Source organism: Athene noctua, chromosome 4 (genome assembly GCF_965140245.1).
Source record: "Athene noctua chromosome 4, bAthNoc1.hap1.1, whole genome shotgun sequence".
Classification (NCBI taxonomy): Eukaryota; Metazoa; Chordata; class Aves; order Strigiformes; family Strigidae; genus Athene; species Athene noctua.
In genome coordinates this window covers 8953634-8970741 of record NC_134040.1, presented here as the reverse complement: position 1 = coordinate 8970741, position 17108 = coordinate 8953634, and positions in this window count along the sequence as shown.

The following is a 17108-nucleotide window of genomic DNA, read 5'->3' as shown; positions in this document are numbered from 1 at the left end:
TTGCCATCTAGCTTAACTCAGAGTGAAAGGAGTTTAAGATAAGTTGCATTCTTTCACATTAGCCATGGACTGAGAGCACACACCCTGACAGTTACTACATCTCATCTGACATTCAAGCCTAAACAGGATTTAAGTGTAACACAAGTTGTCCATAGATCTTCTAGCAACCCAAAAGACTCCAGATACCAGCTGTCAGGAGAAATGGTTACTCTCTATGTGCTTATCAACTCCATCTTGTATACACTATCACAGATGCCTGAGATCACTCAAGCTCATGCAAACAATGCAGATTCATGGCACATTCACATCAGGTCTGGGAATTTTCAGCAGACCTACCTATTCCAGACTGGCTAGTGCATCAGGACCTGAATTAGATGAACGTTGTTGCTGTTCACTTGTTCATCATTTTTCTTAGACACAAGAACTTATTGTACCAGCATCCATGCAGTTTAGAATTCTACCTATGACTCAGCTCTGAATGCTTGAAAGACCTAGAGCCACAGTGGAGACAGAAGGGAGAATAACCTACAGAGATCTGATTTCTAACATTTAGAAAGAGTATGGTAAACTCTGAAGCTCTAGGTTTAATATCCCTCCCAAAATGCTTTTTATCATTAATTATAATGGGATAGTCTGGATGTGAATATATATTTAAGACCTGGCTAGAAACCAGAGGAACAGAGGCAAGAGAAGATGAAAAATAAAGAGGGAGAAATATTGAACAGATCTATTTTTTTTTATCTCAACATTTCTGACAGAAGCTTGAGGATGGTTTTCATTTCATCCCAATTAGCTCAGCCTACCCTAGTTATGGAAAACTGGAAGCCACCCAAGCTCTTACCACAATTCGGTAACATTAAGAAATAACTTTATTAATAGCTTTTGTGTCTCTGTGTGTGTAACGTCTGGGCAGATATAAGTGTTAACGATCACCAATGTTTGCTTCTCTGCTGAAATAACTGAAACCATGCTCAACGTGGCCAAACAACCTGACCTCACTCTTCTATCCCCACCCCAGTTTTGATATAAATGAGGTCATTATCACTGCCAGCAACTCAGAAAAACAAATCAAAACAAAAATGTAAGGAATAGATTAAAAACCACCTCCCTTTCATAATTTAAGGCCACAAGATTCTAAAAGAAGCTCATAAATAAGTCCCTGAGGACCATTTTGATCTGTTTGAACAGCACAATGATTTTGTGGTGATTTGCAACTCTGTCTGCATATCTTGTTTACCAGGAGATGTTTTTTTTCCTATTCATCAACAGGGCTAATAATGGAAAGGAAATAATCCATATAGAAAAACAAGTGTGGTCTCAGCTGTCAAGTACCCTACAGGCAAGATCATCTGCGTCCAACACCCGAACAGCATGGCTGACAAATATTGCTGAGGTCACATCACTGTGAGGCCATCATGTGTTTTGACCTTATAAAATTTTTTATTTATTTATATTAATTTTTAATTTGTAATTATATGGCAGTGTGTTGTGTGTCTTCTTTATTATTTTAACTTGCATTGGGACACTAGGAGAAGGAATTTAATCACAGGGATTTAATTATATTTTCAATTAGTTTTCTAGAAGCCCTAGTAATAACAGAAGTCATAACAATCCCAGTAGGTTTGGTAGTCATAAGCACAATACTAATTCTCTGAGATATTATGAGAAGTGACCTTCATGTGGTGGCTTCTCACAAGAGCATTGCTGAAAGGAATGATGACTCTCTTAGAGGACCATACACTTTCAGAAAGTATATTTGCATCATTAATGTTATTGCAAATGCAGGTTTGGCTGCACAGTTGAGGCTAATGGTGGTGTTCATCTCTTTATTCCAACTTGCAAAGGATTGAACGCATTGATATAATTTGAACACGTTTCTCACCCTCGTCACTCTAAGCTGTCCCACCTGCATTCAGAATACCATTTCATCAGTCTCTCATATGTCTTCTCCCATATTTGTCAGCTCTGTGTTAATGTCTCGAATGGCACTGGATGAACTACCACCCTGAATTAGGTTGGATGAAACATGCCCCTTTCTCTTCAGTGATTTTAAACAAACTTCAGCTGGAGACTCTGGGCTCCTCTGCTTAGCCAGATGATCATAGGGAACAATCTACTTCTGTTTAGAAGTAGAGCACCACACATAGCATAAATGCTTTCAACAGATATTTTGAGAGAGAAACTCTTAAAACTAGATGCCCATCTGAGAGCACAGCCTATGCCTGCACATGATGCGTATGCTGTCCATCTCTAGTGCTTCTGCAGCTAAATTCTTCTAAGTTCAGCCGCACAGTGATTTCCTCCTTTCTGGATATAGATAAGCCTCTTAACTTGGGGTATCCAAATCAAGTACTTTCCAGCGGTTGGGACACGCATGCAAAAGACATTGTGTTTGCTGACGCCTTTCAGACACACAGTCTGCCATCGTACCTCTTCTCAGTGAGTGCGAAGGATCAGTCACTGAGTTAATACACAGACCTGGTGTTGGGGCCCCTGAAACCATGCACTGCACAACAGAGCAGGGGCAGAGCACACACTGCTTCCTACCACTTATTTATACAGAATAGGCACAATTTTCCCAGCGGGAATGTTCGTGCAAATGGTCTCTTTTACACCTTAACTGTGGGTGTCTCTCCTTGCGTCCACAGCTGAACTACATATGAGCTATGATTTGGGCTTTTTAAAGATGAAAACAAGATATTTGCAATAACTGGGACATAACAGTGACAGTAACATTCCAAAATATCTTAGCAAAAGAGCCTGTAGTCAATCATTATGCCATAAACCACAGCCAAATAAAAGGGGAAGACAAAACAGCGGAAGACTTTCCTTCCAAATTCCCCTTAGTTTTCTGGTAGTTTTTTGCCTTATGATCACCCGGCCATGATTTTCTCTTCTACTCACAAGTCCTCAGAAGAACCTTTGGGGAAGTCCTGTAGTCCTCTTTGGGGGGCAATGATACAGGTTCGGTGTGTGAGAATGTTGTCCTTATCTCTGTGATCAGCAGCTTCTCCACTTTCTCTACATTTCAAGCACAGAATTAATTCTGTGGAAATACATTATTATTGTTGCTGTTGATGTTACTATTATTATTATTATTATTATCATTTCTTCTAAATCCTTGCACAGGATCCCTCCATTCTCCCTGACAAGTGGGCACATTAGCTTTCAAACAACTGGGTGGTGGCCTCCAGCTACAAGACCTCCTAACCAGCATATACTGTGTTCATAAACAAAGTTCACCGGATATTCAGCATCCAGCTTGCATGAAACTCTGCCAAGTCTGTGAGCACTAAATGTTGAACTAATAGTGAACTTTCATAAAGCGGGTCATATAATAAACTTCCATGAATTACTGCAGTAAGCTGTTATAAATTGATCTGTGGCAGGTTCCAAGCAACGTTTTTACTGTCCTTCCACTAAAACTGCAGTAAATCCTTAGAAAGAACAACCAAATAAGACATGTTCTACCTCCAGACCTTGCAGCCTTGCCACACAGTTTCTAGCCCACCTTCAGTCACACAACAGGGAAAGTAGAGCCACTGTTTGCAGTATTGATCATGGCAGTTTGTGTTAATCCTGTACACAAATAAGAACAAATGTCTGATTGCTTCAGAGTCAAGAACTTTCTCTCCAAGAAAGTGGAAAAAATAGTCAGGTTTTATAAAAATTCAAAGATTTTAGACAGCAGTTGTTCACCTCCAGCAGGAGCCAGGAGTTCACAGCTTTCCTGAAACACAAGTTCAACAGTGCAAGGAACTTTTGTAACATCCGACTATATTATCAATTCATCTGTGATGTTCCTTGCCCCTTGGCTCTACCATCCTTTGATCAACCCCAGACTCAAAGGAAAAAGCAGATCTGAGAATCAAGTGAATACAGATAGAGTCACTTTCTTCCCTTTTTTTTTTTTCTCTCTCTTCACCTTTCCCTACTTTCCTGTCCTAACTAGCTCTCTCTGTCAGTGACCTTCGTGGCTGTGTGCTACAGCTAGTATGGCATCCTCCATCCACCTTACTGGGACAGTTTCTCCAGAACAGTAACCCAACAAGTTCAGCTTCCAGTTTATATCAATAATAAAATTAGTATTTTATTACCAGTATCTTTCGCTGGAAAGTGCTTCTGTATGCTACAGGCTAATGGATGGGGTATACTGTACTGTTTAAATATGGCAAACAATGGGATATGTAGGCCTCAATAGAAGAACATGGCAATGAGGCCATGATGCTGTAGTTCAGCTGCTTGGGAAGGGATGTAGCTTCTAATTATACTCCCCAAATTACTTCAGTCTTTTGTCCCAAACTATTCCATGTAAAACCCTCTCAAAGCAAAGTACATAAGAGTTAAGTATTGTGATGAGTAAGTTTGAGACACCGATGTCCTTTCCTGAACCTGTCACTAAATGTCCAGCCCTGCAATATGTTGAGTTCTCCTGGTTTTAACAAATGTCAACAGAATTTAAAGGAATCTGGTGCTTTCTTGCAAGGACTAAGCAACCAGCAAGACCAGGCTCTAACATCTGAAATAGATGTCCCATCCCAACTATGTGTCATATCTACAGTTCCTGATAGTAAAAATTTTCCTGGACAAAAAAAAGATAAAATCTCACTACAGCCAAATATCTGTTTATCATTTTTCCCTTTCAAATTGCATCCTTACTTTGATTATGGCTACTGCAGCCTCCCTATCTTTTCTTTCCCCTTTGCTTGGTGACATTCAGTATCATCTGTTATAGGGAACACTGTTCACTCTGTTTCTATTCATGAAACATCCTTCAGTCCCAAGTATGAGGCTAAGAAATTTTGCAAAAACACAATTGTAATCTGCTGAGGAGGAAAGGAGATAGCTAGGAGCCAGGCAGGAGAGAGGACAGAATGTGTTCAGACAGCAGGTCCTGTGGCAGCTGAGAGGAGAGTCCCTTTGAGGAACTCCATCCTGTTTCATATCTTTTCCAGACAATTTTTTAGGAGTTGAAGAGGGCTGCCAGGTAAAAGGTCATGAACACCAAAGTCCCTTGCTTATCCCATGCAACAGAAAGACATTTCCTCCCAACACTGGGCCCATGGGCCCCAACCTTCTCCCAGAGGAATCATCTCTACAGAAGAAGAGCTGTGTGAGTCCCCTCCCCGCAGCCTCGGGGCATGCTGCCAGCTCTTCATGTGTGGAAGGCGCCAGACCACGAGGAACTGGACAAGCATTAGCAAACTTGGTCCATGCTGACCGCTCAACAGAAATCACAAGCAAGAACTAACTCTTCATTTATCCTAATTACACGTGGGACAACTGGCATTTTCCAGGCTGTCAGACAAATGAATTCTTAGAATGAGTTCCATACACGAAGTATTTAGACAGTAGAGTATGTATGGACATATAAATCTTTTCTTATGCATTTCTGGGATAGTTGGCAAGAAAACTGCAGTATTCTTCAGCTGATGTGGAGAAATGTAATGGTAGCTCATGCAGTCATTGCAGATGAATCTGCAAGTGTTAAATCGCTAGTTAGGAAAGTGTTGTAAAAAATACTATTGAAAGAGAAAAGTTTTTTAGTTTAGTATCGCTGCAGTAAAGGGGTGGGCATAGGCAATGGGTGGGAACATGATCTCTCCATGAGAAGGACTGGATCCAGCACTTAGCTCAGGTCTTGGGAAGCAGCAAACAAACACAGGTGTAGCCATGCACTCAACAAAGACTGCATGCATCAGGCATGTCAGGTGGCTATGCATTGCTTAGGAGATCTCACCACCACGACAGGACTCATAGGTCGGGGGGAACAAAGTTCTGGGTTGTAAGTGTGGTGAGCAATGATATCTTTGCCAACAGGGTTGAAGATAACATACCACATACATCTTTTTCTAAGTCTTACTCATGTACACAGGCCTGCCCCCAAACTCACTGAAATCACTAGGAATTTCTCCACTGACCAACAAGCTCCAGATCCAGCCCATAAAGAGCTGTAGCAAGACTGCAACCATATGGAACAATTTCTGAGTCACAGTAGTAAGAGATATAATGAAAATATGTTGGCTTGTTTTAGTTGGTAAACATACAGTCTTGGTAGGCTCAGCAAAAGACCAGATGCTAAGTGGCCTGGAAATTATCCTCTCATCCTTAGAGGTGGCTACTTCAGATCAGGGTGAAGACCATGAAGAGGGAAGTGTGGGCATGTCAGTATTGCTACTGGCTGTTTTCTACCTGTCTTGTGAACATAGAGGGCTCTCCAAGTCTGGCAGTTTGAAAGCTAAAAATTCCCTGTATCCAAACAAACCCATGGGAAAGAACATACTGAGCTAGATAAATTACAGTTATGAAATACAAGTATTTAATTAAATCTTGTCTGGCTGTATTTTGTACCCTCCCAAAAAAAGTCCAACTTCAAAACTAATCTGGAACTGACTGCCTATGTTATAATTTACTAGAAACTCTGTTGTCATCACTTCGGTTCATAGAAAGGAAAAATAAGAACAGCAACAGCTTTCATCAGTTCCTATTTAAAACCAAACTGCTGCATTTTAAAGGAAAAGAAAGAAATACAGAGATGGAGCCAAGTCCAAGTTTGCGGTAACTGCAGGGAGGTTAGCCAGGCCAGCCAGGGTGGAGAAAGGTGGGTCAGGTTAGCAGAGGGCAGACAGGTTTTCTAGTGTCCTCCCAGCGCCTGGCCTGGCAGCCCTGGGGATGCCCCTCCTGAGCCTGCCTTTGGCTGTATTAACTCCTCTGGCTCCAGCTGAGACAGGACATCTCCTGACTCTCTGCCAGCAGCTCCATGTCTGCGTGACGGTACATAAAACAGACTGCAGACAAGAAGAAGGTGTGGAGAGGCAGGATTTCACACCATGTCAAAGGCTCTACCAGATGTGATTTGGCTGGAGGGGACTGCCACCACTGCTTTGGCTACAAATGTCCTTTTGGAACCCTGATTCCTCCATATGCAGGCTCCTGACTGAAAGGTGAGTAACTCCTCTACTCTCCATCTCTCCTGTCTAGGAAGCTTATTTACATTTCAGATCTTCATCTTAACAGCCATTTGTTCAGGTCCTACCCGAACAACATCCAAGGCTTGTGAATATAATATCTTTAAATAAGAAGAAAAATGTCAAGGGCAAAACAGGATTGCAGCTGATTTACAAAGTAATTTATAAAATCTTCACTGCCCAGTGGATTTTCTCAAGCATTGAACTGACATCTCAGGTGAAATAGAGATGGGGTGGCAGGACTGGTGGCCTTAATCGTTGTGTAAAGGCAGATCCATCCCACCAGCTAAGTTTCACAGAGCGACTCTCTGGAGGTTAACATTTTCTGTGTCTGGTTTCAGCCAGCTGGTGAACTGTTAAAGGAAAATGTCAGCACACACTATTCCCCCACCAACACACTGCTCAGCTTGGGGTGTGTCAGAAAACCCTGCTCACATCTTCCTGTTGAAATGCTGCTTCATTTTATGGACGGACCAAGTTTATTCGGACTTTGCTTGCTTTCATAAACGTTGTCATGAAACAATGCACAGTCCTTGTTTCATGTGTGTGTGTGGTCAATAGACTGTTTATTCAAGCCAAATAGTTAATGTGTAATAGGATTTTCTGTTTGTCCCTTGCATGCAAAAATAGCAGTACACGTCGTGTTGGTTTTGTTGTTTCTTTTTTCTTCTCTGTAAATAGCAATGACATCAGGAAGAGCAAAACAATGGTCATTTTTACAGATTTCATCTGCACAGGGACCATGTACCCCCTGTGACTAGGTACCTAACAGTGAATATTTACACTAACCGCCTTTCCAAAAGGCTAGCATATAACATCACAATTTGTAAAACAGATATAGAACATTACGTCAATCCAGCTCCTTTGCTGTGAAAGACTGCATGTGGGAGAGAACATGAGTTTAGTTAGATACTGAGATTTCAAGGTGTTTTCACAATATGAAAGATCTCTCCCAACATTCTATTTTTTCACAAAAAGTGTAATTTAGGGGCCATATGCAAAAATTTTCAGCAAAAATTATTTTCTATTAACAACCACTTTATCTAATTGAAAAACTTTTGTCCACTCTGTTTGAAAGCTCAAAACAAAATCAAGGCCTCTTATTTAAGACGCCATACAGACATGAGAGCAGAAAATTTATAGTCCAAGAAGGTGGCAATCTAGGGAAAGTAAATAGATAAGAAAGAATCACCAGGACCATTCTCCTAAATAAAGAAGAAAGATACAACAGAGTTGACTTACATAGGGTCACCCTAGAGAGAGAAGCGCTAAACCTCAGTCTCCTGACTCCAAGTCCAATGCCTTAACCACAAGACAGTCCTTCCACACTAAGAGCAGGATTATTTTTTACTGTTGGAAGCTGTTCTTTTTACCTTATTGGTGTTTAAGAACTGAATGTTTTGTCAACCATTAATTTTGGATGAGTTTGCCATCTGAAATCTTATAGCACTTACAGTAGTTTTTGGAGATTTCACTTGTTGGACCATTCATACAAGCAGATATATCTTACTCTTTCCTTGGCTTCTTTCTGTGTTTGTTTTGGCTACCATTTCATTCTACTTACAAGAAGAATAAGGGAAACCTTTCCAAAAAATTAGCACACTTACTTATGAGAGAGCCGAAAACATATCATGCCCTTGCAAAGAGTGAGTGACAGAGAGTATTCCTCCTTTTAATTATTTTTCCTAGGCTCAGAGGAAGCAAAATATTTGAGAGAAAGAAAAAAAACCTGTTTACCATACCCAAACTTTGGCAAATTTGAAACAGGAGAGGGCTGCACACACTTGTGTAAAGTATCAGCCTCACGGGCAGTACCAAAACTCATTCAGCACTTGAAAAAAAGATTTTCTTTAGTTGGAGGCCAAGCACAACAGCAATGAGTTTCCACATACACACACACACACACTTTGCTTTCATCTGACAAACACGGGTCAGTGAATTTGCAATCTAACTATTTTTTAGGAGACTCAGTACTTCTTTCCACTTTTCTTATGGCAAAACAAATGAAAATATCCAATGGAAGAAGGGCTACACAACTCCAAAGTCCTACTTAAAATGAAACTAATTTGTAGCCTACATCCTCCATGTTGGATATTTGGTTTATTAATTTTCTTCCTTTTATGTCCATGGAGAACATTGTGACATGTTGGAAATTGGACTGGGACCTTATTTAGAAGATCTATTTCATCTCTTTTCCATTGGATATTTATTTTGTCAACCCAGATGACCCAACAGAGATCCTGGGGTGCCTGAAACCATCACTTGTCTCCAGGTCACCAACAAGCACTAGCTGCAGTAGCTGGCTCATGAACACATTCTCTTTGTAACCCAGAAGGCTGAAAGCAAGGGCTGAATGGGATCTGCCCCACAAAATTGCCAGATGCCTTTTCAACTGTTTTATAAAATACACTGGTCTGAAGCTGCATTTTGTTGGGAACAGTCTGGATAGATTCTGAGGACTTTGGGATGAGGTTGCAATGAAAAGGTCCAAGACACAAACACACACAGAGTGATTCCCACTGTGAGATGTCCCCTCACCCACAGAGCTACCTGTGTCCCACAGTGCCTTATACCAGCCTGCAGGAGCCAGCCAGTTCTTTGTCCTGACAATTTAGCTCTTATAGCAGGACAAAACAGTCACTGATGAGTTTTACACAGCCTGCAGGGAATGTTCTTGGATCATCTTCCTTCTGTATTCAAATGGTTTCAGAGGCATCAAAACTGGATAACAGCAGACAAAGGTTTAAGCTTTCAGGTACCTCCTCTGAAATGCCTCAACACACCCACCTACCTGCATAGCTTGTGGACTCAAGGTGCACTGCCTCTAAGGTCAACAAATCTGGTCTTGAAGTGAACTTCCAGGCAGTCCTCAAATGACATTGAAGACAAAAACATCCAGTGCTCACGGTCTAGCATTTACCAAGGATTTGTTCTTGAGTCCTTGATTTATTCCCACAGTAGCTCAGTTTTCCTTGCAGTCACCTATCCAAGTATTATACAGCTCCAATGCTGCGTTGCTCCTTGGGACAAACAAGATGAGATGGGTTCATCCTAGGGTGGAAAAGTGACAAAACAGAGCTGTTTTCAAACAGCGGAAATCTTGTTACCCTCCTTACAAAGTAGACCTAGATTAATCCTTCTTTTTCTCAAGGTTGGGTTTAACACTGCAATGGACTGACAAGCCCAACACCAGGGAGTCAAGTCAGATGGGATCAACTCTCCACAAGGCATTAGCCACCCCTTCTTATTTTGTTTTTGATCTATGAGAGGCCAGTCATAACTTTTTGCATACCCTAACTAAGAAAGTTATCGGTGTATTATTCCCACCAGAAACAGACTCCTTTATCAGTACTTTTGATTAATTTCAGGATCTTTAAATCAAGTCCATATGAACTGTATGTAGAGTCTGATCCTCAAATGCCCAAGTGTATTAATTAAGTTCTTATTTTAATAAAAAGAATCCTCATTTAAGCTATGGGAAATTGCAGTGTGTACATGAATGTGATCCTTGTACCCATACTGCTTTTTCAAGTACGTTTACCTTGCACACACACTCATCCAAAATTAAGTTAATGGCCCCAGTCTGCCCCTCAGGACTCTGCAGATGGCAGAGACTAGTCATAAACAATTTCTTTGAGAAAGTACTAGGGGAACATAAAGAACAGACCTCTTGAAAAGGAGGAAGGATAAAAATATAATTAGGGTAAATTGTGTTACTCTGTGCTGCAGAAGGAGAGTAAGAGAACAAAAGCGGGAATAGCCCTTGTACAGGTTCTTTGCAGGTTACTTTCTGCACCCTGTGGATCTTCTGCCATTTGCTTCCAGGGTACCTTGGTTGCACACTGCATTATTCCACAGAAAGAGAGATACAAAAAGGAAAATAAATATTGCAATCCAGAGGAAATACCTACAACAGAGAGCTTGGATGCTGAAATGCTAGTGGGATGACAACTGCACTTATCAGCACATTGTTTGGCTTTAGATTCCCCCAGCTTTTCAAAAAGGGGAGGAAGGGATTTTCCACCTCATCAAGTATCAAGTTAAAATAAATAGTTTTCTAAAAAATGAGCACACAGAGAACTTTTCTTTTACATTCCCGAGGGCCTTTTTTTTTTTTTTTTTGGGGGGGGGGGGGGAGGGGCACAATCGTGAGGCTTCAAGATCCCCAAGCACTATGTAAATCTGTCGTGAAACATATCAAGAGAACTGTCTGCTTTGATGTATGCAGCAATGTCTAGAGAAACAAATAGAAGGGAATTGGGTTTGAATTCTTGAGTATGGCACCCTCATACAGTCCAGCTTGTTTAGTTTTTGTTTCATTCTAGAAGCAGGTACTTCACAAGCAGCAAAAAGTCAAGTCCAGCTTTGAGGGAGCTCAATAGTTTGCGAAATTGCAAACTCCAGTTTTTCTTTAAGTATGTTTTATTCTTCAATTTATGAATCAAAGTCCTGGTATTTGCAATGTGGCGGTTAACCTCTATCACCCAGCTTTATGATTGTGAATTCTGTGCTGGACCATGAATCCATCATGTTTTATTGAGAAGGAGACAGTCTTGCATTTTAAAATGTGCAACAACGATCTTTGACTTTGTCCTTTTGATTTGGGTCAGCTAACAAAACTGGAGGAATGTTTATGATTAAGGAAACTTATAAATCAGAGAGAAAGGACACAAATTCATTAGTTATTGGTTATGGCAACTCTGAAGTTCTGAAGTTCCTTTTTTTTTAAAGTATTCAAATAAAATCTATAAGGGTGTCTAACAAAAATATTCTTCAGAACAGATTCACAATGTAGGTTCTTTAAGATAAAAATCCATATCTGATTTAGCCACATTAATTTCAGCTGACATCTTTAGGAGATAGCCAAGGCTTGGCTTGTTTGTTTCTGCTCTTAGCTCAAGCATTTCTCTTGTATTTGAGCTCTTCTACAGAAAGCAAACAGAAATAATAAACTGCACAATGATCATATAAATACTCCCTGTGGAAAAGTCCTCAGAAACTCCTGTACTATGCAGCCTTTAGATTTTCCAACAAGTTTTATTTGGCTAAAACAACTCTCTCAGAAAGTCATCCAGTTTTAACTGAAGACATTGGGAAATTAAGGAATCTATCAATCTTTCCATGGTTCATTGCAACAGTTAATCAACCTCACAGTTAAAATGTGCCTTATTTCCAGTTTGGAATTGCCTTGTTCTAGCTTCCTGCCCTGGATAGGCAACACATTCTTCCTGAAGAAAAACAATGAATTACACACTACAGTGAAGTCCTCTTTTAACTTTTCTGATAAACAGAAATAAGGAATTGGAGTTCACCGAGGGGCTCACTGCACAGCATTTCCTGCAATCATCAAATCATTTGGGTTTGGGTTTTATGGGTTTTTTTCCTGCACCTGCTCCAAGGTTTCAGGAAGGTTTTGAAAAGACAAACACCAGGCTGGCATGGAAATGAAGCACGCCCGGTGCCATGTGGAGGTTGGGTTATTTTCCAGCATCACTGCTTCCCTCCCTTTCCCATGCCATGTCTGAAGGTGGGGCCCATCCTCTATAAATATTGATATTGGGTTTCTGCTCTCCATGGAATGGGTTTTCCTTAATCTGTGTTGTGAATGATCCCAAGTCTCAGACTTTCCTTGGTATTTGTGAGAAGTGGTCCGACAAAAAGGCAGATAAATGACCTTAACGTAACCTGTTTCCCTCTTTCTTTATTAAAGCTGTTTCTCTGGCATAATACTGAAAACCTTAGAGATGGGGAGAGTCTCTAATTGTACTGTGGTGTTGTCTGCAAACAGCATTTGCTATTTTTGCAGCACTCAGGAGCCTCAGCCAAGTACCAGACCTCCATCTTCTCTATCTGGGTTGGTGCAGTTTTTTGAGATGGAGATGGGTGCTGAGGCAACTGAGTCTGTAGTGTAAGCTCTTCCTTGACTCAGGACTACTCCACATCTGGAAAAAGGAAAACATAACTCCTTTGGCTGTTTCCAAAGATATTCCTTAGCAGCGGATACTTCATACACAGTCACTGAGACTGCCAATGTGGGATGAATACCCCATCTCACCAACTTTAGGTGCCTTTGAGGTAAATGTCAACATCTGGGCTAGCCCCTTTACAAGATAAATAGTCAGTGAACAGATGCATTTTAAGGGTGTAGTTCATCCAGCCTCTATTGAACATTTCTTTCAGAATAATATGAATCACACCTTGTGATTCTTTATCTCCCTTGACTATGAAGAATATTTCTGAACATTAACCCAGACATAAACCCTTTACAGTCAAGCAAGATTATCTCCACAAACTTCAATAACCCCAGATGAGCAAATAATTTGGAATAATTTTCTATTTTCATTCATAAATTATTTATTATGAAAATTACTTCTTTAAACATATTAGTAGGCATAGGTGTCACTGATTTCTTTGTCAGTGGTAGAAGCAGTGGGAGAAAAGGGAAAGAAACCTTCAGACCTGTGCTGTATCCAAACGCAGGAGTTCCCCTTTATATCTTGGGCCTGTCTTAGCAAGAGTATCATGTTTTAGGGCTTACATGGACTTCGGTATTGGACATATGTTACAGCTTTGTAAAGAGTAATTTGATACGGTGTCAGCTCTGTGTTATCATTTGCCTCACTGGCATGTTAAGCCTCATTCATGTAGAGCTATTGAGGAGAGAGACAAAAATCAATATATCTGTACAATGATGAAGATACCAAGCCAGAAACTGAGCCGCCACCACCTGCTTTACAGGGACCTAATACAGCAAAATATGTGCATGTGCCCAGATATTTGAAATAATCAAGGAAAACTAGACATTATATTTAACAAAACCACAATCAGGAAAAAAAAAAAATCATAGTTTTTATGTTACTCAGGTGAGTACAGAAATTGGGAAAACTTCATCTAGCCCTTGCTGTCTGGAGTGAAAGCTGCTGGCTCTGGGTTCACTGTAAAAAGTCACTCTTGCTGCCTGGGTACAGCAAGGTTGAGAGCATGGGGTGGTCAATGGCCCAGGGGAGACAGAAATGGATTTTCCAGCCAAGTGTCCCCTGGCAAGGCCATTTGACATAGTCTGGGCTGGGAATTAGTCTGTACCCAGTAAAGGAATGAAAGTTTGGATGATAATTAAACTTCTGCCTCTGCTCGGGAACAACAGGAAAGGGTCCTTTCCCTGGTCAAGAAAGGACATGGGTTCGATGGGGCACAGCACAGAAAATACAGATCACTAGGAATCCCTAAGCATGCAAAGTTTGGCATGGTTGCTACAAAAAAACTGTATCACAAATTGAGGGGCTGACAGGAGAGTAGCCCAGAAGGGTAAGTCTTCCTCTGGGAATGGATGAGACCAATAACAACTGCTCTGTGTGGAAAGACAGAGCCCAGTAACATAATTGCCCAGGACGGTGTGTACCAAGGAAGCACCCTGCAATGTACCTTAGCTTGGTACACTGCCACCAGTTCCTTCGTTTGGCATTCACTCACTCTAATGTTAGGCATGTATCGCCTAGGAATCCCCAGGTATGTCTAAGTTCCCATGATATTTTGATGGAGAGCTAAAGTGTGATCAATCTACCTAAACAGTCTGGAGCTGTGCAAGATGTCCTAGGGCATTCAAGACATCTGAATAAGCCTGACAGATAGGGCACAGGGGTATGTCCTATTAATTGTGCCTCTCTCCCATACATGCAAATATATGTACCCATAAAATCTCTGACCAAACCTAACTCACTCTTCCAACACTTGGATGGTGCAAGGTCACTCAGAATGTGGAAACCAAGGTTCAGTTCTTGTCCTTGCCTCAGAGAGATTAAATCCAAATTCCCTCCTCTGAACAGTGCCCTAATTGTTAGCTGCAAGCCAACTTGAATGGGAAGCAGCATCCTTTTATCCAGTAGGGGTTCTGCCATTATGTACAAAAATGAAAGATTTCTGTGAGTATGTGGGAATGAATAAACATGACATTATAACCTAAGGGCTCTATGTGGGAGAGCAAGACCGCGATGCTGACATTGCTCAAAAGACTGTTTCTGTACTTTGCCAAATGTAATGTAAAATACTTGAACACAACACCAAGCAAGTTTTGGAGCACTTACCCCACCAGTCACAGTCAGGCTCATCCATGTTCTTTCTGGTTCCATAAATCTTTTTCTTCTTCCAATAATTCACCAAGTGAGAAACTTTCAGCTCTCTCCAGAAAAAAGCTACAGCACTGGGGCTATGAAGTGGACTTGAACACCATGAGGAGGACTGTAAGACTTGGGCACTGATGAAGTGCAGGTCACCCTGATACAGTGATGTTCTGAAAGAAAAGACAAGTCCCTCTTTAGTTCTTGAAAGAAACGACACAGGAGTCCCTTTGGGGGAAGATTTGAGCCTATGAATCCCAGAGGACAGACAGAAGCTTCCTGGGATCTTGGACTCAGGTGCACAAAACCCATAGAAGAGCAATGTTTAAGGTACATTCCTGCCAGTATTATTCCCTGTGGGTAACTGAGGATCTCTGTCTGGGGAACATGTGTTATAGGCAAGGACTGTGACTCCTTCCCTCTGGAGAAATATATAAGGCTTAGTATGGTACTTATGTCCCTCTGCGGCCAGATTTGTACTTTGGGAGCAAAAGCCATTGCCCAACCCATAGGTCTGTGTGTATTAAAAAGTCTAGTAATAGGGGACATAACTACACCACAAATTAACTTTGCCTGCCTTCCTTGCAAAGGCCAGTGAACCTTTTGGTACAGACAGCTTTGTTGACACTCTGCAAAATATTTGTTTATCAGAAAAGAACACACTCATCATGTTTTGCCATTGTAAACTCACTCAACTCTTCCACTCTCTAACCCATCCTTGAAAATAAACTAATTAGTAACAAAGAAGTGGAAGTGAAATTGAGAAGGTTATTTCTACTTGTATGCTGCATGGGAATAAAATATCTTTAAACAACATGCACTATTTCTCCTGGTTCTTATCAGAGAAAGCAGAGCATGAATGGAAAAAGCTGGAACACTGGCCTTGTAGAACAGGCTTTGCTGAGCAATTTCACTTGGCAGTACTCGCACCATTATATCCTTGGCCGTCATACCCCTCTCCATCAAGGATGCCCATGCAATAATCTGGGAGGCTGGGAGATTTTGGAGCCTGATAAAATGGCCCTGAGAGGCAGCACTTTTGTTCTCAGACAGGACTGAATTTAATGTCTGTGTCCCCCCTCAGTATTTTGACAATTTCTGATCTGCCAGTTAACATGGTAAATTGTCCAAGGGAGCCAATGGAAAAATATGTTCTACTCAAAAATGTGCACAAAAAAAGAGACAGCTGTCTTAAGTTTGGAAGAGATTGCCTAATACTAGGGTAAACATAGGAAACTACACTCCAGAGCTGTTTGAGAGGTTATTGTGGTGCTCCAGCCTCCCATCCTGCCCTTCACCACAGGCTGGTGTTGGAGTAACTGAGTAGTATTTGGGTAACGATGTGAACAAATATGGCCTGTTCCCATCCCCTTTTCTGCTCTTTGTTTCCACCCAATCACTCACCAAGCAGCTCTTCATCAGAAGATCTCAAAGCCTTTCGTGACAAAGGCCATTTTTAATACACTTTTAGTATTCTTTTTCTTTGCAAAAGAGGTTACCTGGGGCATCTTTCCTGTCTCAGTGCTAGACGTGAAGTTTCCTTGTGTGCCACATGTAGGTGAGCATATTTTATAGCTGCTAGACAGTGTTCAGAACTCATGCCAGAAAGCACGTCTATCCAGCCTGGGACTAGAGAGATGTGAGGTTCATGTAATACCAACTTTGTCCCACTACTCCTCTAAACTCAGATTATTTTAGGAGCAGCTGGGACCAAGCCCATACTGAAAGACACCCTTTATATACTAGCAGGACAATCTGAAAGTTAAAAGTTTCAGAAAATTTCTCCTCTAAACAACTCTGTGCCTTAAAATGGACCTGTCACTTCATCTGTGGGTGTTCACAAGAAGCACAAGTTTCAGTCCTGCTTCCGCAGAGTGGGAGAGATTTTCACAGTTAAAGATTTTTATCATGCAAGAAAGGTCTCTGATCTCCTCTGAAGAGTTGTTCTTCAGCATCTCTTCATTTGCTCCATTATCATCCTGCAGGCTTGGAATAGAAACTCAGAGAACCACATTGCCAGGTTTGT